At 38.6% G+C, this 21,234-nt stretch overlaps 1 protein-coding gene across 1 annotated transcript in view; it reads right to left on the minus strand.

Moving 5' to 3' along the window:
- Positions 1 to 20,012, minus strand: part of TAB2 (TGF-beta activated kinase 1 (MAP3K7) binding protein 2) — a 45,232-nt gene extending 25,220 nt beyond the window's left edge. The window contains exon 1 of the mRNA XM_030447820.1: positions 19,996 to 20,012. The gene's annotated coding sequence lies outside the window, so the exon portion shown is untranslated. The remainder of the gene's footprint in view (positions 1 to 19,995) is intronic.
- Between the last annotated feature and the right edge of the window lie 1,222 nt (positions 20,013 to 21,234).

The raw sequence follows: 21,234 nt of genomic DNA on the forward strand, positions 1-21,234 counted from the left end.
TAACATTTTGCAAAAATTTATATGAAGGGCTCTGCTATCTGTGGCAATCAGCACTGGTATACAGCATGGACAGAAAAAGCCCACAACCATTCAGCTTGTTGAAGCCACATTCATGTAGCATTTTAGTGCTATTTCACAGATTCACTTTGAGAAGGCCTGGCTTATACAGAACACCACTCAAAAGTGTTGGAATTAAAAAGTCCTGAGCAGTACCACTGGGTCTGGAGAGGTTACCTGCTTAGTGAAAAGCAAACAGATACCGAGGCTAGCTTCTGCAATAGTATTTTGAGCAAGTCTTTAAGGTATTACAAGTTACAAAATGTATGATTCAAGAGTAAAATAAATTCATCATATTTAATGTTCTTCAGTGTTCTTTCCTATGCGGTCTAAAGAGTTATCTGTATGTAAAAATATGTTATAATACATCACATCCAAATGTATGTTTGACGTTCTGGTGCTGGAATTTGTGACCTTATTTACCTGAAAGCCATTGCTCAGGCCATTAAAATGGATCATCACCAACCCATAGCTGTGTGTTTGGACTGTTAATGCACTCCACTAGAAGAGGAAGAAAAAAGCTGTTTTACTTCCTCCTAAGTTGTCATGCACAGCCATGACACCACACAGCTCCCTCCTAATGGCCATGTATCGTCCTCACTACAAATTTTTTTTTCAAGCCACAGAAATCACATACAGTTTAAGCCTTCATTATGGTAGACCAAATCCTTTCACTCACATCTCAATGAAGCTACAAAATGAGTTTTAAACTGCTTGACTTGTAATTGTAACTTTGTATCATTAATTAACCAGTCAATTAAGATTACACTGTGGAATTATCACTCCTGGTATATCAAGTTTCCTAAAGAAACACTAATATTCATATGGATAATTTATGTAGATTTATACCAGGAGTGGTATAATGGTTAGGACAAGAGGCACCTACAACAGTCTTGAGGTCCAGGTTCTCTCAAGATCCTTCTTTCCTTTCCATTAGGTTCCTGAACTGGCACTTCCCCACTCTCCCTTCAGCAATCATTTATATGAAAAAAATAGATTACTTGTTCAGAATACATCTTAGTCTATTTAATAATTTCATTTTTATGGCCTAGGCTATATTTAACTTGATTAAGTTTCCCAGCCTTGTTCATCGCTCTGCCCATCAAATGCTTGTGCCAACTGGAGCAATTGAGGCTGGTAGAAGCTATGCCAGATAAAATCATCCTCAGAGCTGTGATCTGAAGACAAAAAACTATTTCACAGAATGGTAATGCTTGCCTTCTTCCATAGAGGAAAATAATACTACTTAGTACCAAGGAAAGAAGCTTTTGGAATGTTTTTTAAAAAGTATGTCTAGAAAAACTGGTACTTTATTCTCAAATTAAATGGAAGGAACACAAATTTAACACTTAAAGATCTTTCAAGCAAGTGATTTCTATCTTACCTGCAGTATAAACTAGGTGTGGAAGACTAGCTAATAATTTGAAAAATATACCATTCACAGAGATACTAGAAGTAGTTTTGGACTTTCTCTGAAAGAATCAAACAATGAAATACAAAAAACTCTTTTTCATATATACCAGACTTGAGAAAATATTCAAACAGTTGAAAAGGTTACAGGCATCACATCAGATTTTAATGTTTCACTAATGATATGTTAAGAGTTTTGCAAAATCATTATAAAAATATTCTCAAAATAACTATTTAGACAAATTTCAACAAAAGTATAGTCTGAAAACTTACTGATCAAACACTACAACAACTAAATCAAACACAGACACTTTTAGTGTCACATGTGATATATATCTATAGAATCATAGAATTAGCCGGGTTGGAAGGGACCTCAGAGATCATCTAGTCCAACCCTTGACCCACCGGAGCAGTTGCTAGACCATGGCACTGAGTGCCACATCCAGTCTTTTTTTAAATGTCTCCAGGGACGGAGAATCTACCACCTCACCGGGCAGTCCATTCCATAGCCTGATCACCCTCTCCGTGAAGAAATTCTTTCTAATATCTAACCTAAACCTCCCCTGGCACAACTTAAGACTGTGTCCTATAGAATCATACTGTATTTCAGTAGTCTAGAGCAAAATAATTATAGAGAATATATAGAGAATATAATAGAGAATACAATATAGAGAATATATAGAAAATACAATATAAAAGAAAGCTTTTAGATTTTGGCATTAAGCTTTTCCCCTATGGACAGAACAGGCTCTCCCCCCCAAAACTCCGATCTACAAAACATGTCTCAGTGATCAAATTACACTTTCTTTTGCATTCACCCAGTAGTGAATGAACTTGTTACAAAGAACCACAAAGAATCCAAGTATTCCCTTTACCTTCCACATATTCCTTTCAGACAATGCTCTCACTTCTCTGCTCTGTATGAATATACAAAATGGGTCACTTTTTGCATAATTCAAGATCAAATATTTCAATCAGATCAATTAAAATAATCTAAAAATAATCAATGAACTTAAATAATTGGTCCAGGATGGTAACGATACGGATCATAACATCTCAAACGCAGAACTCTTCTTATACTTCAGACTGCCAACTAAGAATTACTTCAGACAAAAACAGTATGCATGGGAAAAAATAGGTTTTGATAAAAGAATTGTGCTCATTCAGACTGGGGACTCCACATGTAATATTAATCATGCTCTTCTTGAAGATTCATAACTTCTCAGTTCTCTGTTGATTTAAAAAACATTTATTTGTATGTAGTATTGCAAAACAGTTGTCTAAAGTTTGACTAGAACTCATAATTTAAGGCCTTTCATTAATACTTCCCTCCTTAATCTCCAAGTAAACACTGTTTCAAAATACTGTAGCTAAAATCTACTGGCTTCAATAAAAATCAAAAGTGGCTAGCCAGCCAACTAATTTTCAGCTCTCCAAAGTAATTTCAGAATTAACAATGTAACCTACTTCACTTCTGGAGAAGAAGTAGAAAAAAATTCTCTGAATACAGATGCTCAAAACCTCTCCTAACCTTTTAAAAGAAAGAACAAAGGCCATTCATTGTTGCAGATAAAAATGAAGCTCCAGCATTTGCATTATTACATCTGTCAGCTGCCTCTTGAAGCACACAACCAGAGGAGCTACCTTAGCCAGGAAAGTAAAGAACCATGTTAGCTGATCTGGTTTTTTTTTTTAGCTTCAGTTTCCATACTGCTTATGAGTAACACTCAACAAGCCCACTGTCACTATTTTTGCTCACTGTGAGGATAAGATTAAATTAATCTTCCCCTATGAGAAGTGAGATCTACACTGTAAGGTACTTGTCAGGCACTAACAGTCAACCTTGCATGCTGCTTGCTTTACCAGGGAAGTGCTTAGAGATTTAGGATGAAAATACAATGTGAAGGCTGAGAAGACCGAAAGCTACAGTAAGACAAGGTATCTTTCCTTTTCCCTCCACCATGCTCCCAGACATTGCAGTTCTGACATCATTTTTGCTGTGGCCATGGTATTTGCTGACCTCTTCTCTGGGTCAAATTCAAGTGATTAACCTTTTAGGTATTTTTTTTTTTTTTTTTATTCTTTATTCTTTATTTTTCAGCAGCAATGAGCTACTACATAGGCTTAACCAGTTTAAGCTACATTCATCTCTATCACACCCTGCAGATACTAGGGCACACTGGAAATACTAGGAACAAGTCTGGAATGGCATGATCCTAAACTCAAAGATTTCACTGCTAAACTGAGAGTGAGAGGCTGACATAAATTACACCTGCTTTCCAAGAACTGTAATTAAGAATCTGGATTACAATCCCTTTAAGTGTTTGGCTAGACCAAAAAGCTGAATTTGAGCAGTGAATTATGGGCCATGTATTATATTAGTTTTGCAGTCAGAATTCAATCATTGGTATGAATGCATCATCTGTATATCCTACTCCTAGTATTCCCCCTTAGAATTGCATATGAAAGCAATTCTACAACTGGTACAGAGCAGCAACTGCCTAAAAAAAAAAAGAACCACAAAAAACCCCACAAAAATATTTCTAAGAAACATGTAGGAATAATGTTCAAAGAAGATCTACTCTCACTTTAAGCAGCCTCAAACAGATCAAAATTATATAACCTAAGACTGCTGTGTCTCAAACCACCTTGAACAGCATCCCTGACAAAATAATATTGATCTGGAATGTTTTCTAAACTTGGACCTACAACTCTGGAATAGTTTGCAATTACATCAGCTACATTTTCATGGAATCACTGAGAAACGTATGTTGGGACATCCGGAGAGGTCAACAGATCCAAACACCTATTTCAAAGCAGGACTAACTTCAGGTTTAAACCAGGTGCACAGGGCCTTTCTTTACCAGTCAAAATCTGAAAATCCTCAAAGGCAGATTCCACTAGGTTTCTGGAAAACCTCCTCCAGCACCTGTTAACCCCATCAAGAACAACTTCCTCCATAGGCCTGCTTGAGATTTCCCTTTGTGCAGCCTATGACTTATTTCTTGTAGCTTTGCTCCCCACATTAAGGAAGGGAGTCTCCTCAGGCCCTCTACATATACCACTCACGATCTTAAGTTGTTTCCTGCCGAACTCACTCAATTTTGTCAGCATTTCTTGCAATGGCAGGCTCAAGACAGTCAGTTAAATGCATCCTCACAAGTGGTGAAAAGAAAGAATAATCACATCCTACAACATGCTAGTAATACTCTATCTTATCCTCAGTCACAAAAGCCCTTTTGTCTGTATTTTGATAATAGTGATATATTGGCAAGTGCTCTGAAGCCCATTAACATTCATAGCTGCTGTCTGGAATACACTTTTTTGAAAAGCAAGGTTAATTAACTTGGAAGATTTTTCAGTGTTTTCGTATCAGCAGTTGTATTCTAAACTGAAGTAAAAATAGGTATCAAAAGAAATATAATTATTAAAGAATCACAATCATGGTTGGAAAAGACCTGTAAGATCATCAAGCCCAACCATCAACCTAGCACTGCCAAGCGTACCATTAAATAATGTCCATTAAGTACCACATCTACACATCTTCTAATAATCTCCAGGGACGGTGACTCCATCACTTTCCTGGGCAGTCTGTTCCAGTGCCTGACAACCCTTTTTTCCTAACATCCAATTTAAACCCCACGTGGCACAGCTTGAGGCTGTTTCCTCTTCTTCTGTTACTTGTAGCTTGGGAGATCATCATCTACCTCAATACAACCTCCTTCAAGGCAGCTGCAGAGAGGAGTAAAGTCACCCCTCATTCTCCTTTTTTCCAGACTGAACAACCCCAGTTCTCTCAGCTGCTCCTTGTACAACTTGTGCACCAGCTTCACTGATCTTCTTTATACGTGCTCCAGCACCTCAACGTCCTTCTCGTAGTGAGGGGCACAAAACTGAACCAAGTATTTGAGGTGCAGCCTCACCAGTGCCGAGTACAAGGACACAATCATTTTCCTCTTCTTGCTGGCCACACTACTCCTGATACAAGCCAAGATGTTGTTGGCCTTCTTGGCCACCTGGACACGCTGCTGGCTCATATTCAGCTGGCTGTTGATCAACACCCCAGGTCCTTTTCCTCTGGGCAGCTTTCCAGCCACTCTTCCCCTAGCCTGTGGCATTGCATGGAGTTGCATGACCCATCCCTTGGCCTTTTTGAACCTCATACAACTGGCCTTGGCCCATCAATCCACCCTGTCCAGGTCCCCCTGTACAACCTTCCTTTTCTCAGGCAGATCAATGCTGCCTCCCAGTTTGGTATCACCTACAAAATTTTGTGGCAGTGCACTTCATCAGTGATCTGGACACAGGGATCAAGATATTAAACAAAAATATTTATTCTCACTTATATGTGTGGAATGCTTTCAGTATTTTCATGTACTTCTGATTATTTTATGAAAACACCCAATTGGAGGAAAGCATTGACAGCTTCCTACTTAAGAAACTAAAGTAGGGAAAAACACAGAAAAAAATTAAAGTTACACGACTGAATATGGTATGAAGAGGAGTCTTAGGAAAAATTATAAGCCTCAAAACATTTTGCAATGCTGAGTATGAATTAAATTCAAACCTCTGTGCCAAGTAGTTATCTGCTACTTTTAGGCTCTATGCAGATCCTTAAAATAAGTAGCTTATGAGCCCACACTTTTTTCCAGAGACCTTCACATCCCCTTCACTAACTAGACATTTACTTTTCATTGGAATTCAGTTTCATTTGAGTAAGGCTTATTTCTTTCTAGCTGAGACAAATTTCCTCTCTAGACATCACAGAGAACCCATTTAAATATTTGAAATTCAAATTTTGAAATGTCAAACTTCTTAATGCCAAAATTCAAAACCACTGCTAACAATATTTTCACAGTAGGGAAAGTTTTAGATGCCAGTATAGATGGTGGAAAATGTTTTTCAATATCATGTATTAAAGTTCAGAAAAAAATTCTCAAGCCTCAATCTTCCCATGTCATAAGAACTGGCAGATCTTGCTCTGCCTTTGTGGATAAATGCAGGATCTACTGACTAAGAGAACAGTAAACCTTGTAATTGAAAGTGCATATAGATATCAACAAGGGCTTGTATGAGTTGTTACTGGCATTAGTCATTATGAAACTAAATAAAGAAAACCTTACGAATCCAAACCAAAACCCAATGGTTTCAGATAGACTTTTAAACTTATTTCCCCCCCACTGCCCTACAAAGCAACTTCTTTCCAATAAGGAATGGAAACTGCTACACTTTCCATGAAATAAAAGCTACCACCATGCTGCAAATGAAAGGTTAGTTATTTTAAATGAGTGGTATAGTTAATTCCTTATGTGGAAAAAACACCGATTAAAAGTATTTTGAAATGCTGTGGCTTCCTCTTAATCCTACACATCTTCCAGAAAGCCTGCCAAGTCTCTATACAGATACACAATTGCTTTTGGTCACTCTATGAGAAGTCCTCCAAACAAAAGCAAAGACAGCAGCCTAGATAATACTGAAACACTACACCTTCTTTGAGCTTAGAAGTCTTTCGACCTTACCCTTAAACTTATGTTAAAGCTGTAAAGAACACAGTAACTTGCCACTGGCAATATCACATTCTCATTCTGACACTGTCAGGGTACACATACACACATTTTTTAAAAAGGAGCAGTTCTGGTGACAGAGCCAGAGGGAATCAAACATCATAAAATCCAGGTATTCCTGGAATCTGGCCCAGCCTACAGATAGATGGTAAGGCCTGTCATCTCCTATTATTATGAAACAGTATTAATGACACTGAACAAGATATTTTAACCATTTCATTGGGAGCCACAGCAGCTTGGTTGATTGGTGTGCAACAGTAACTAGATCACATGTGGACAAATTTTAAAAACACTGCAGCATAAATTTTGACTATATTGTGCCCTTTTACATAATTGAGAGCTATATAGGTTTAAAATGCATGATCAATTTCAGTCCCTATATGAGAGGCTTAGTGATGCTAGCCACAGACAGCATCCAAGAAAACAAGCAAAACACAAAGCAAGTCTTCCACAGAATCCACTAGATTTGTTATAATGCAACACAGGTTATCATAAAAAATTTCAAACTAATAAAGCCTATTAAAACAGGCAGTGTTAAAACATATTCTGAAATATTCATGCTTGCTTATTTCAGGTACAGTAAACTCAATCCCTTTTTACCAGCAGTGAGTCCTAACAGGATTAATTGCTCCAACCAAATCAAAACTAAATGCCAATACCAATACCATCAACAACAGGCCTGTATCCTCCACAAAAAAATCAACACAGCATAATCCAGAGCAACAACATCTACCATTAACACTGCCATTTCAGGTATACAGATTTAGAATGAAGATTGTGAAATGCTCCTAAGCCTGGGTTAACAGTTAAATTATGTGTACAGCACATTAACTTACATTCTAGCCCCTGCATTATTTCATAGAAAAACTAATGCAACAATAAATTCCTTCAACTCTACAATCTACAATAGATGTAACTTGCCTTAAAAAAATCTGTTTTAATCTCAATTTGTATAATAAAAGAGACAAAAGACAGTTCTTAAAACTTAAAAGTCCTACCAAGGAATCTCTATTATAAACAACTCTGGAAGTAAGAAACACATTTCTTACAGACTCAGAAGCAAGGGAAACCATGACTGTGGTGAAAATATGCCTTTTTCCAATTTTAGAAGTTCTGTATTGCTGTTCTTTATAGCTTCTGATCCACTGCATAATTTTTTCAAGTATCAGTCATTTTAGCGATTTCACTCTTGCACACACCAGTAAGCATACCCCCGTATTAAAATGTCTCTTCAGTGCTTAGGAAAGCTACCAAGAGTCAGCAAAAAACTGCCTACAAAGAACAGATTTGTGTTTCCTTTCCAAGCCACAAAATGCAGCAGTCTGGGAGCTGCTTCCCATCCCCTCTGCTACCCCCCCGGCATTTTAATGAAATCTTAAACTTTGCATAATTAGAAAAAGCTCTTTCCAGTTGTTGCCATAGGGATAGCAAAATCTTAAAGGAATAGGCAAAGTACCAACTTATACTGTAAGACTACCTTACATTTCTCAAACAATTTCTAATTGTTGGGTACTAACATTACATGATTGTAAGCATCATTTGGTAAAAGCATTTAGAATACTGGTTTGTTCACAACCAAAGACTTCTCATTGTTCCTATTCTCAAAGCCTGTTTCAGACTGCTATTTGGAAGTTGAATTGGGCACAATGCATTCCAAACACTAATTACCAAATGATATCAATGAAACTGTTTTATAGCCACATGTGAGCTTAGGTATTTGTCAACTCAGAGAGTGAAAACATGAAATACTCTAGATTTCTTTAAAAAAATCCTATAAAGACACTATTAGTCAAATATGATTCGAAGAAGTTCACTGCAGCTGAATGGTATCTGAATACAAATAAATGTAACAACCATTTAAAATTATACTGCATGCAGCAATAGTCAGAATTAAAAAACTTAAAATCAAAGCCTAAAAATTACAAACTTTTTAACCGTTGTAAGGGAAAATACTTGTCTTTTGCCCCCCATTTATAGCACGACACCAAGAACACTGAACTGATATGTAAAATGACAGAACCACCAGATCAGAAAGAAATTGAAAGACTCTAATAGCCTGCATGCAGGAAATTTTACAAGTAATAGGAGAGCCCAAGTTTCTAGACAAAAACCCAATACATTTGTGATGTTTTCTTTCCCAAACTGCAAAACAAAACAAAACAAAACAAAATTCTTAAATCCCATCTTATCCCCTGAAATCGCAAGCTTCCTCTTAAGAACTTTTAGCTTCTTTTTCTATCTACTCAAGAACTGGGAATTTCATTTAACACTTCCTGTTGCCCTCACCTTCAAAAAATAAAGACTGCTAATGGTCCTTCATCATCTGCTGGAATACTAACATAGTTAAAGATAGAAGCAACTATCTCAGCATTATATGTATTCCATGTAGGCAGCACAAATAAACAAGAGAATGTCTTCATTTTACGATGCCATTTTCTAATGACCCATAGTAGTTCAAATTAACTTTCAATATAAATAACTTATATACATATCTTGTATATTGTATGTACTCTATATTTTGACAACAGAGAAGTACTGGAGCCAAACCCAGAACTATCCTTTTCTCCATTTCACAACCAAAATGAACTGTAGTTACGGAAGCTGTATCTATGTGTGCAATATTTTGCCAGCACAGTGCAAGTATACCAGCAAAACATCTAGAACACACAGATTAAGCTATAGGTTATAGTTTCGCAACACTTTTTTCCACTGCAGTACCAGCTTAAGCAGTCCTCATCCCCCAGCTTTGCTGGCACAATTGTTTGTGCAGCTGAGCAATGAGACTGGTCAGGGAATCGATCCAGGTTAAAAATAATATTTTTCTGATGGTAAATTCCACAACCTGCTTTGCTGCATAGCCACCTGGAAGACTAAGTAGCTATACTAGCGCAACTGAGGAGCAAGGCAGGAATGAGAAGCTAAGGTCAGGGCTGCACAGACGAGCTAGTGTTGACATGGAGAGAAATGCACTCGAAACTGCACTTTAAATGTTTTGGCATTCACTCATTAAATACATTATTCAAGTAGTGCACATTCAAAGAATGGTACTGCACAAATGTGTTAAAAAAACCACAACAAAACAGCATAGGAAGCTTCCATCCACTTTTCAGGAAACACTACTCAAGGGCTACAAGAAATTATCTTAGAAATTATTTTTAAAATGGAAGTTGCAAACTGTCCCACTACTTTCCCCCCATCATTCCTTATTTGTGTGGAACAAGCGTATTCTGAAGTTTACTGGTTTTTTTCACTAGTTCATGCTGAAAACCTGGTATAAGATTTCTGACCTTCATGCAAATGGGGGCAAGACTCTTGAATATGTTCTCTAAAAAAATTCTGGACAACAGAAAAGGAAGGGGAAATAAAATGTAAGCTATGAAAGCAATGTTGGTTCACAGTAACTTTATACATAAAGCACATTTTCAGTGCTGCAAAGTAACAAGACCAAATACTTATGAAAGATGATGGAGAGCAGCCTAGCAATGACATCCACCAGTTCCCTCAGCACCTATGGGTGCACTCCATCAGGACCCATGGATTTATGGATGTCCAGCCTCTTTAACTGATCTTTAACCCAGCCCTCATCATCCAAGGCAAACTCATCCTTTACCCTGATCTCCTCACAGGCCTTAGGGGTCTGGGGCTCCTGAGGACATCCTGCAGATGTATACACAGAGGCAGTGTTCAGCAACTCCACCTTCTTTGTATCCTCTGTCACCAGGACACCCACCTCATTCAGCAGTGGGACTATGATGCCTCCAGTGTTAGTTTTATCTATGTATTTGAAAAAGCCCCTCCTGTTGCCCTTAACCTTTTCAAAGCCCACCTGTATTCATTCCTGTGTGACCTGCTGTAGGTAACCCCGCTCTGGCAGGGGGGGCTGGGCTAAATGATCTCCTGAGGTCCCTTAAAGCTGATGATAAACATCAGAAGTTAATGGGTGGGAAATGCATTTACTCCCTTACTCTCCAAGCTGATAGTACTAGAATGTCTCATGAATGCTTTTGCATCGTTTATTAAAAGCTAGCAAGTTATCTTAAGTGAACTTTCATCTGTTTATCATACACCCATCCTCATTCCTCTGTCCCCTCACACCCCCAGTTCGAGCCAGTTCCACAGGTTCCTGCTGCCATCTACCGGAAGACGTCTTCCTCCCTCCGCCTCGGTAACTTCTCCCGACTCCTCTGCTCACCAGACACTTCAAAGAGGCTATTTTATCTGCAGGTACTTTTTTGGTGGGTGAGGGGGAGCCTGAATTAACCTCCAGCAAAGTAATCTGGCTAGAAGAGCAATCTAAGAAGTGCCTACACAAGCCCACACGTAGGGACAGAGTACAGACCAGGGATGTATTTCCCTTGCTCACAGGAAGGGACTGTGAGATTGGTGCTCCGTTATTTCCAATAATAGGAATAAGCAGAATAACTGATGAACCCTAAAACTAACAGCCAAATAGCATACTGCTAGTTATAAATAAAGTGAATACTTCTGCCATCAACACACATCTAATCACATCAAAATTGCTTACAGAAATAATAAGAAGTTGTTTTCTCAATCCCAACATTTCACATAATTAAAGACACTTGATTCCTTAAAAATAAATCCTGATCTGACTTAAGATACTTTCTATAATTCTTGATCTTGCACTAGTTTGTGATTCACATACAGTCTCACATACTGAATTAATATGAAGTAAATACCATAAATGTTTTATTACAAGTTTTCAATGCATCTCCAAAGACTTAAAAAACCCTCCTTCCTTAGCAACAGGGCTAGTACCCATCAATTTGGTAAGAGAACGGGAAGTAATCTCCAAAACATCAATTCACCTTTCCACTAATCTTAAAATTTGAACTACACCCATTGAAGCTGCAAGTGTACTAAGGCAAAGAGACTAAAACCAAGACAGCCTGTTAGATATTCCATGAACGCATCCACAGAACAGTTCTACCCCAACATGAAAAAAAAAAGAAACTTGTCCCTATCATGAGGCAAGAAGAAATTCTATCAAGTAACTGAGTTGTACAGGTAGCTGTTATTCACAGAAGTAACAGTTCTGAGCTTGGCATCAGACATGAAATGGTGGCACTTCTGCGCAGATCTGTATTTTATCACTCAGTTGTGAAAACGCTTCAGAATACCAAATTTTGTATTTGAAAATTTTACAACTGTCACAAATGTATTTTTACATCTATTACAGTCATCATTAGTGCAAAGGTGACTAGACGTATTTGCAACTCTAGTTTTAAAAGGAAGAAACAGTCATTAAAAAAAAAAGCCACTTGCCACTACTACATAAAAATGAGCTTTGCTTTTCTGAAAGGCTTCAGGCAAGAAAGGAACCCTTATCAGTGTAATTTCTTTTTCTTTCACTTTGTTTCATTCAAAACAAGCAGCAGTTATACCCATTAGCAGAGCAAATTAAACGTTGGAGGCTTAATTAAGTTTTAGAAAATTTTAAGGCAAACAAGGCACTAGGTCCACAGAGTCTGCCTGAAGGCAGAAGGGTAGAACCAGTCTAGAAGGAGTCAGTTGTCAGCTCAACACAGACATTTGGCAGTCATGCTTTTCTACAAATTCACACAATTTTATCTGAGTGAAGAACTTGGAAGGAAGTCATTATACTGTTTTGCTCTGTCGATAATCTAACCATGAAAGAGACTAAATGAATCATTTAAGCCTAATCAAAACCCAGTTTGTTCAAAATTTTCCAGCCCAAAATTACATTCTCCAGCTTTTTAAAGTAGTCCCCATCTTCCTCTTTACACCTTTACATACAGTATTTCTTTTTGCTCAAAAGCTTCAGTTTGATTACAGACAATACCTCTCCAAAATGCTCATGCTCATCTTCAATCCAGAAAATAGTATATTAAAACATTTCACACACCACTGAAATTATATCATGCAAAATTACATGTCACAGTCTAAATCTTTATCAAACTGAAAAAGTGAAGTCTGAGAAAATTATTTCTTTTTGAAATATAGTGTTTCTGAGGTAGAAAATTACTGCCTAAAGCTATCAATCATTAGTTTTTCTTACTTCAGTGAAGCAGATTTATTCTAATGGGGGCAAATATTTTTTGTCATGTTAAGGATTTGGGGAAAATTTTCATGCAAGTGTTTACTCAAAGAGGTCATCTTTTGAGAGCAGTAGCTTAAAGATACAGTCTAATAACCAGACATATGATTAAAAGATATGCCTGAAGACCAAACAGAACACATTTCCAGTTTTGTATCTTACTGTATTTCATTTTATCCATACCATCCTGAGAAAATTACTACAAATATTAAAGAAAAATTACAACTTCCCTTGCTAGGTTTACAATCAAAGAAAACTTTTTTCTTAATTTATTTTGCCACACTTACAAGTTTTTTTAATTACACCTGGATCTATTCTAGTGGGACAGGCCTTAAGGAATTATCATAGAATGGTTTGGGATGGAAGGGACACTAAAAATCATCTAATTCCAACCGCCTGCCATGGACAGGGACACCTCCCACTAGACCAGGTTTCTCAAAGACCCATCCAACCTGGCCTTGAACACTTTCAGGTGGGGTTCATCCACAACCTTCCTGGGCAACCTGTGCCGGTATCTCACAATCCACATGGTAAAGAATTTTTTTCCCAACATCTAATCTAAATCTATCCTTTTTCAGTTACATGTTAACTCCTTGCCCTCTCACTACATGCCCTTGTAAAAAGTTCCTTCCCAGCTCTCCTGTAGACCCCTTCAGGTACTGGAAGGATGCTGTTAAGGTCTCTCCAGAGCCTTCTCTTCTCCAGGCTGAACAATCCCAACTCTCTCAGCCTGTCTTCACAGGAGAGGCGCTCCAGACCTCTGATTATCTTTGTGGCCCTCCTCTGGATTCACTCCAGTAGCTCCATGTCCTTCCTGTGTCAGAGGCTCCAGAACTGGACACAGTACTCTAGGTGGGGGCTCATGAGAATGCTGTAGAGGGGGGAAAATCAACTCCCTTGACCTGCTGGCTATACTGCTCTTGTTGCAGCCCAGGATGCAGTTGGCTTTCTGAACTGCACATTGCTGGCTCATGTTAAGCTTTTCATCAGCCATCACCCCCAAGTCTTTCTCCTCAGAGCTGTTATCAATCCATTCTCCTCCTCACCTGTATTTGTGCTTGGGACTGCCCTTACCTAGATGCTGGACCTTGCACTTAGCCTTACTGAACTTCATGAGGTTGGTATGGGTCCACCTCTCAAATCTGTCAAGGTCCTTCTGGATGGCCTCCCCTCCAGCACGTCACACCACACAGCTTGGTGTCTTCAGAAACCCGTTGAGAGTCCATTCAAATCTACTGTCCACATAGCTGACAAAGATGTTAAACAACACCAGTGCCAATACCGACCCTGAGGAATATCACTTGCCACTGGTCTCCATTTGGAAAGGGAGCTTTTGACCACTACTCTGAGTGCAATCAGCCAGCCAATTCCACTGAGTGGTCCATCCATCAAATCCGTATCTTTGCAATTTAGAAACCAGGATGTCACGCAAGAGTGTCAAATGCTTTGCCCAAGTCCAGGTAGATGACATCAGTTGCTCTTCTCTGGAACAATGCTGAGACCCCCATTGTAAAAAGTCACCAAATTTACCAGCCCTTGGTGAAGCCATGCTGGTTGTCACAAAACACCTCCTCATTTTCCATGTGTCTTAGTAGAGCATTCTGGAGGATGTGCTCCATGATGTTGCAGGGCAAAGTAGTGACCTGAATGGCCTGTAGTTCCCAGGTTTCCTTTTTTTTACTTTTTAAAAATGGGGGTTATGTCTCCCCTGTTCCACTCAGTAGGAACTTCACCAGACTGCCATGACTTTTCAAATGGGATGAACAGTGGCTTTGCAACTTCATCCACAAGTTCCCTCAGTTGCCACAGATGGACCTTGTCAGGTCCCTTGGACTTGAACACTTTCAGGTTCTTTAGATAGTCTTGAAGTTACTCTTTTCCTACAGCGGATAATCTTCCTTCTCCCAATCCCTACCTTTGCCTTCTGCAATTTAGGTGGTGTGACCAGAGCCCTGGCTGGTAAGGACTGAGGCAAAGAATACCCGTAAGTACCTCAGCCTTCTGCATATCCCACATGACCAGGTCTCCTGTTTCTTTCTGGAGAGGGCCCACATTTTCCCTAGTCTTCCTTTTATCACTGATGCATCTGTAGAAGCTTTTCTTGCTATCCTTGATGTCCCCAGACAGACTTAATTTTATCTGAACTTTCGCTTTCCTAACCTGATTCCTGGCTGGTTGGACAACATCTTTGTACTCCTCCTACAAAATTTGTCCTTGCTTCCACCCTCTGTAGACTTTATTTTTACATCTTAGTGTGTCCAGAAGCTCCTTGTTCATCCCTACAGGCCTCCTGGCATTATTGTCTACCTACCTCTTTGTTGGGACACATTGCTCTTGGGCTTGGAGGAGATAATCCTTGAACACTGACCAGCTTTGCTGGGGTACTTTCCTCTCCAAGCCAACTCTCTCATTGACATCTCTTATGGATGACTCCTATTCCATAGCAATTTGATCAGCTTAGAGGCAGGCAGGTAGAAGGAGGCTCATGAGAAAAGAGAAAAAATTCATCCACTCCTTGAAAGTACACTGATAATTTTCAAAACACTTCCCTCTTATGCAGTAAGTATGACAGTATTACCTATCACTAGTGATTAGTAAAAAAGAGTAACACATGACGGCTATCAAGGGCTTAGATATTGATGAGAAAGTCCCACATCCTATTTCACACAGACATAGATGGGAAAAGAATGAAAGGTCTGAACCAACTGGACCAGTGGGCATGCAGACAGCTAACTGAGCAGCAGGTAAGTAGCATGAGTTCCAAATTCTCTCTTGCTCTGTCATCATAAACAGAGCAATTACACAGTAACTTCTCCCTTCTCACTTAGCCTGGGTGATTAGCCTTGAGAGCCACAGTTGTTTATTTAATGAACTTTTGAGATTTTATTTCCTAGCAACCATCATGATACTCTATCTTGGTCAAGGAGCATCAGGGATTGCAGCACACACATTTTTACTTCTGGACCAGTCAAGTACTTCCTTTTCAATTTCCTCCCTCTTCACAGAACTCAATTTATTTAATTCATATGGGAGAGGGAAGAAGTGGTAATTTTTTGCTAGTTTAGCTTTAATTCAGATGAGCACCAGAGTGAACAGAGGAGCACAGCCAAGTTACACTGATTTACAAATCACACCCTTAATTTTTCCTGAGGACAATCTTGGAGGGAAGGGGAAAAAAACAAGAAAGGTTGTCCCAACCTGAAAAGACTATTCTGATTTTACAACACCTTTTACATTAAACTTGAATAAATGTTCAGGAAGTTAAACATCTAGCCCAATCACACAAGCCTGTCTGGCAGCTGTTACAAAAAAACAATATACGCCCGCAGGGCAAGAGGAAGGAAGACACATACAAGTTCTACAGAAGCAACACAAAGAGGATTAATAACAGCAAACCACTTCCTTGAGTTGTTAGCAGCTATTTGGAAACACCTGTGTCAAAAGACAGCACCTGAAGTAAAAGCAGGTAGAGAAGCTTCAGAATGACTGACAGGACACCACCCAAGAGGGAAGCTACCACCATCCCTACCAAGAGGTAGGGATGAAAGACCTTCAGCTATTCAACAGTGACACAAAGAAAAGAATGGCCACATAAGTCCCCTTTTCTGCTTACCCTCTTCTCCAGATGGGGAATTGAGGCCCTTAGATGTCAATATTAGTAAAAGGCTTGCTGCTACGCTGCCACAGTTTTAGGCTAACAGAGGTTGACTTCAAATCTAAGCACAGTTATCTTTACCTGTGAAACTACACTGGCACAAGGTCCTAGGTTAACAGAGAACAACTGACAGAAGAGCTGAGCTGCCAGGGAAAAGGCAGAAAGAATGGAAGAAGTGTGGTGATGGAAACCAGAAGTTTTCCTTTTCTTCTCAGTTAAAAACTACATAAGGACAAAACCAAGACCACCACTGCAATATTTGGGAGAAAGCCACTAATTACCACATATTTTCTGTGAACTCGATAGTAACAAGGCAAAAATAAAGAAAAATTTCATTAATACACCAAGATGAAGTAACAGACACTGATAGGCAAGAGTCAAACAGAAATACTCACGATGGTGCCAACATAACTTACTCTTCCTGTTGCTCTCCTTCAAGAAGCATATTTTATACACAAGGAGACATGTCTAAACAGCTGTTCCTCTATCTCCCAATTAATTTTCAATATTTATCTTCTAGAATTTCCTATCTAGGAACTGATTATAAAACATGTATTTCCTTACAAAAGTCCTGCCACCAGACTAACAAAACAACTAGATACTTAGAAAGAAAAAATTAAAAATAACCTGCTCTGAAAAAGGTGAGGAAAGTAACAGAAGGAAGATGAGAAAGAACAGAAGAGATGCCTCAGATCTCAAAGCAAGCAGAAAGCTTTCAACCTTGTAAAGTCCTCCACTTTGAGACACCAAGGGGGAATAAAAGAGACTCCTGAGACAGCAGCAACATTGACAGAAGGCTAAAATCCTCATGAAAAGAAATTAGAATATTTGCAACTAAGATTCCATCTGTTTCACCCTATTTCAAGACCCTCTCTTGAGGGACAGAGGAGCAGAGGCGAAGTGCAGAAATAAGCTTGTTTAAAAATCTAGAAATTAAGATTATGCTATCATATAGCAGCAAAAACAGAAAAGTGTTCTCTCCTAAACTGGCATACATGTATTTGAGAACTAGCAAAACTCTTAAATTCTAAAACTACCAATATTTGGTATATTAATGCCAAAAGTAAAAAATAAGTTCTCAATTGCTGAATTGTCAAATTCTATTAAATTGCCAATCATTCTAAAAATGAGATAATTTCCTACTACCTTTATTAAACACTTATTATTCCCAGTGAGATTTTGACCTGCCTCTGCATCCTCTGGATATTGTATCACCCTGTAGGCTTTAAACTAAGAAAATCGTTGTGTCTTTACATTTGTAATTAAATCCTGAAAATATAAAAAACACATACAAGTAAGAATTGTCAAGCCTTAGTTTTCATCTTCCAGTCACACATACAGCCTGATAACATTTATTTTCAGTAAACTAAGGACAGAGCTGACACTCTATTTTATAAAAGCAAATATTAAACAACTCCATGGAGGAAAAGTAACTTTGCTAGTCTGGATAACTCTTCACAACTCAGACATACCAATACATTTCTTGCATTTGCACAAAGATAAGAGGCCTGTTAATAGAAGTAGACCAACTTTTGAAAGATAATATGAACATTATCATGCAGATAAAGTGGCAAAAGCATTTGAAATTCTTATGCTTAGCTTCCTATTTCAGAAGGATTCAATTTTTCACCCATTCCAACTTTCTAATGTTTGTCCTGCAACCTAAGTGACAGGTTACAGGCAGGCATAATTTAAAAATGTTGATGTGGACTTTTCACTGGAACTGGCAGGAACAAGGGTAAGAAAAAAACGTTTGTACCTTAATTTTGTGATAAAACACACTTTCCCCCCATAAATGAACAGGAAAGTCAGTATTATTCCTGCTAATTACTTAGTTCCATTCTCATTATAGTTTCAGCAAGACTGAAAAAGCAGTGACAATAAATTTTTAAGATCAAGAGACAAACACCAGGCATTACTACACTTCTCCTAAATTAAATCTAAATTCCTAGTCCATACATGTACAATGGGAAAATAAAGTTACAAAAGCCAATGAACCTGTATGGCAACAGTAAAATGTGAAATTAGAAACGGCTTCTGAAATCAGTGAATTTTGACAGTCTGAGGAGTCATTGTAGGCATTCTGCAACATTCGTTAATGTGACAGTCTAAGGTGATGACTTGCCCTTATCACAAACAGGCAGCAGCCTGAAGTCACCGGACAAAGCTGAAATACTGTTTTGCTCCAAGACTTCTAAAAACTTCCAACTGGGTGAAAACCGTTTTTTGATTAACAAGATCCCATGCTAGGATAGCTCTAGATATTTTTCAAGCTGAAGTATTTTTTTCGGTATGAAATATGTTGTATTGAGCCAGGTTGCAAGATCTCATTTGCACAGGCAAGAATTTACTCACTCATTGATGGGGAGATTAAAAAACATACAGGAGAAGTTGCCATTGGCTCTACACTGAAAAAACCAGCTACAGTTTGGCCTGTTCCTTTGGCCATTTTCAACAGGAAGGAAGCCTGGAGCTCCACTGCCTCTGCTCAAACACCATTAGGTGCTACTTTGACTTCAAGAGTCTCTCTGTTGCAGGGAATTTACTTGAAACTAAAATCTGCAAGAAAAAAAATCAGCAACACCAATATAATAAAAATAATCAGGAAACAAGAAAGAAGTAATATGAAACTTCAGGTATCATAGAATAATAGAATGTCAGGTGTGAAGGGATCTCAAGGATCACCTGGCCCAACCCTTCTAATATTATTGTTTATATGAGATGTCTCAGCACTCTGTTGAGCCAAGACTTAAAACTTCCCAACAGGAGAATCCACCACTTCCCCTGGGAGACCATTCCAATGTCTGACTGTCCTCAGTGAAAAATTTTCATAGTGTTCAATCAGAATGCCCTCAGGAACAACTTGTGCCCATTGCTCTGTCTTCTCCATGTGACTTCTATAAACAGGGAGTCTCCATCTTCTTTGTAGCCCTCCTTTAAGCACTGAAGATTGTAATAAGGTTTCCCCCAAGCCTTTTCTTCTCAAGACTGAACAAACCCAGTTTTCTCTGCCTCTCCTCACATGACAAGTGATGTAGTCCTCTGATCATCCTCATGGCTCTTCTCTGGATCCTCTCCAGCCTGTCCACATCCTTTTTGTAGAGCGGGGACTAAATCTGAACACAATACTCCAGGTGTGGTCTGACAAGCACCAAACAGAGTGCCTAGATAAGGCTTAAACATTTGTGGTTTGTACATTTTTTACACAGATGGGCATTTACCTTAGACTTTACCTTGAAAAAGTTGTTAGGATTTGCCAGCCTAGAATCTGAACATGCAGGCCAGATAGGCAACAACTGTGATGTTCCAAAGTCCATCAAAAATCTGCAATTTAGAGAAAGAAAACACCTATGCTATAATTTTAATTTACTCATCTTTCAATGAAGCTTTATATTCATTAACATGGCTGAATAGATTTACCACTTTTTCAAACGCTTTTCTCTCATAACCAAAAAAGTTTACAAAAGGCTCCAACTCTAGGCCAAGCCAAATAATATTCCACTGCAGTATACAGGTGAAGCAACACCATTACAAAACTTCTGTTTTGCTGCCCTATTTTAATCACATCTTTCCTCAAGCATCAACAAGTGCTATACCCCTTTTCAAAATTATTCCATCTTTCTCTCTTACCGTACCTTACATACCTCACTGCAGTTATGCTTATCTCTAATAGCTGCACTTCCACCAGTTTAAATAGGGCCTGAATTTCCTATGCCACTGTAAAACTGGACTGTAACATTTAAAGATTAAACACCTTAGAAAATACTAGCCACTCCTACTGACAAAGAGAAGATTGCCAGGATTCTTACAGGCACCATCACTTAAAGCTCACTAATTAAAACATGCCAAATGAAAGCTTTTTACACTGCTTGATTAGCTCCAGGGAACAGGAGAAAGATAACTGTTACCATCTTTCACTCAAATATTCCACTGGTGAAGGTTCCACACAGTGGCAGAATCCACATATGTGAGTTCTGTGGTGAAGTCTGTTCAACTAGTTCCTGTCCTACTTTTTAAAGGGCTGGCTTTTAATTTGCTTCACTTCAGCGACCCTGTAAACAGCTGCAATGCCACAGTGGGCAGAGATGAATTCTTGAACTTGTATTCCTACTAATCTATCATAGACTCTTTGGTCTACAGTTTCATGAGAGGCTTCCTTCAGCAACGATACCTGCTTAAATAAACTCTTCTCTCTTCCACTTTTTCTAAAACCTCAGTTTTGCAGAAAAACCCATTTATGGGATTATACTACAAACCACATCAGTGAACTAAGGGGAAAGGATGGCAAATCCACATACTGTCGCTGCTGAAGTACAAAACACCCCCCTCAGAGTGAAGTTATAGGAAACTACTGTACTGATCTAACATCTCCTCAGTACCAAGGGGTTAGTTTCACTCCAAGAGATCACCTAAGACAGTTACAAAGCAAGCAACTTTTTCTGCTGAGTTTTCTCACCCCCCGTATATTGACT

This window comes from Calypte anna, chromosome 3 (genome assembly GCF_003957555.1).
Source record: "Calypte anna isolate BGI_N300 chromosome 3, bCalAnn1_v1.p, whole genome shotgun sequence".
Taxonomy (NCBI): Eukaryota; Metazoa; Chordata; class Aves; order Apodiformes; family Trochilidae; genus Calypte; species Calypte anna.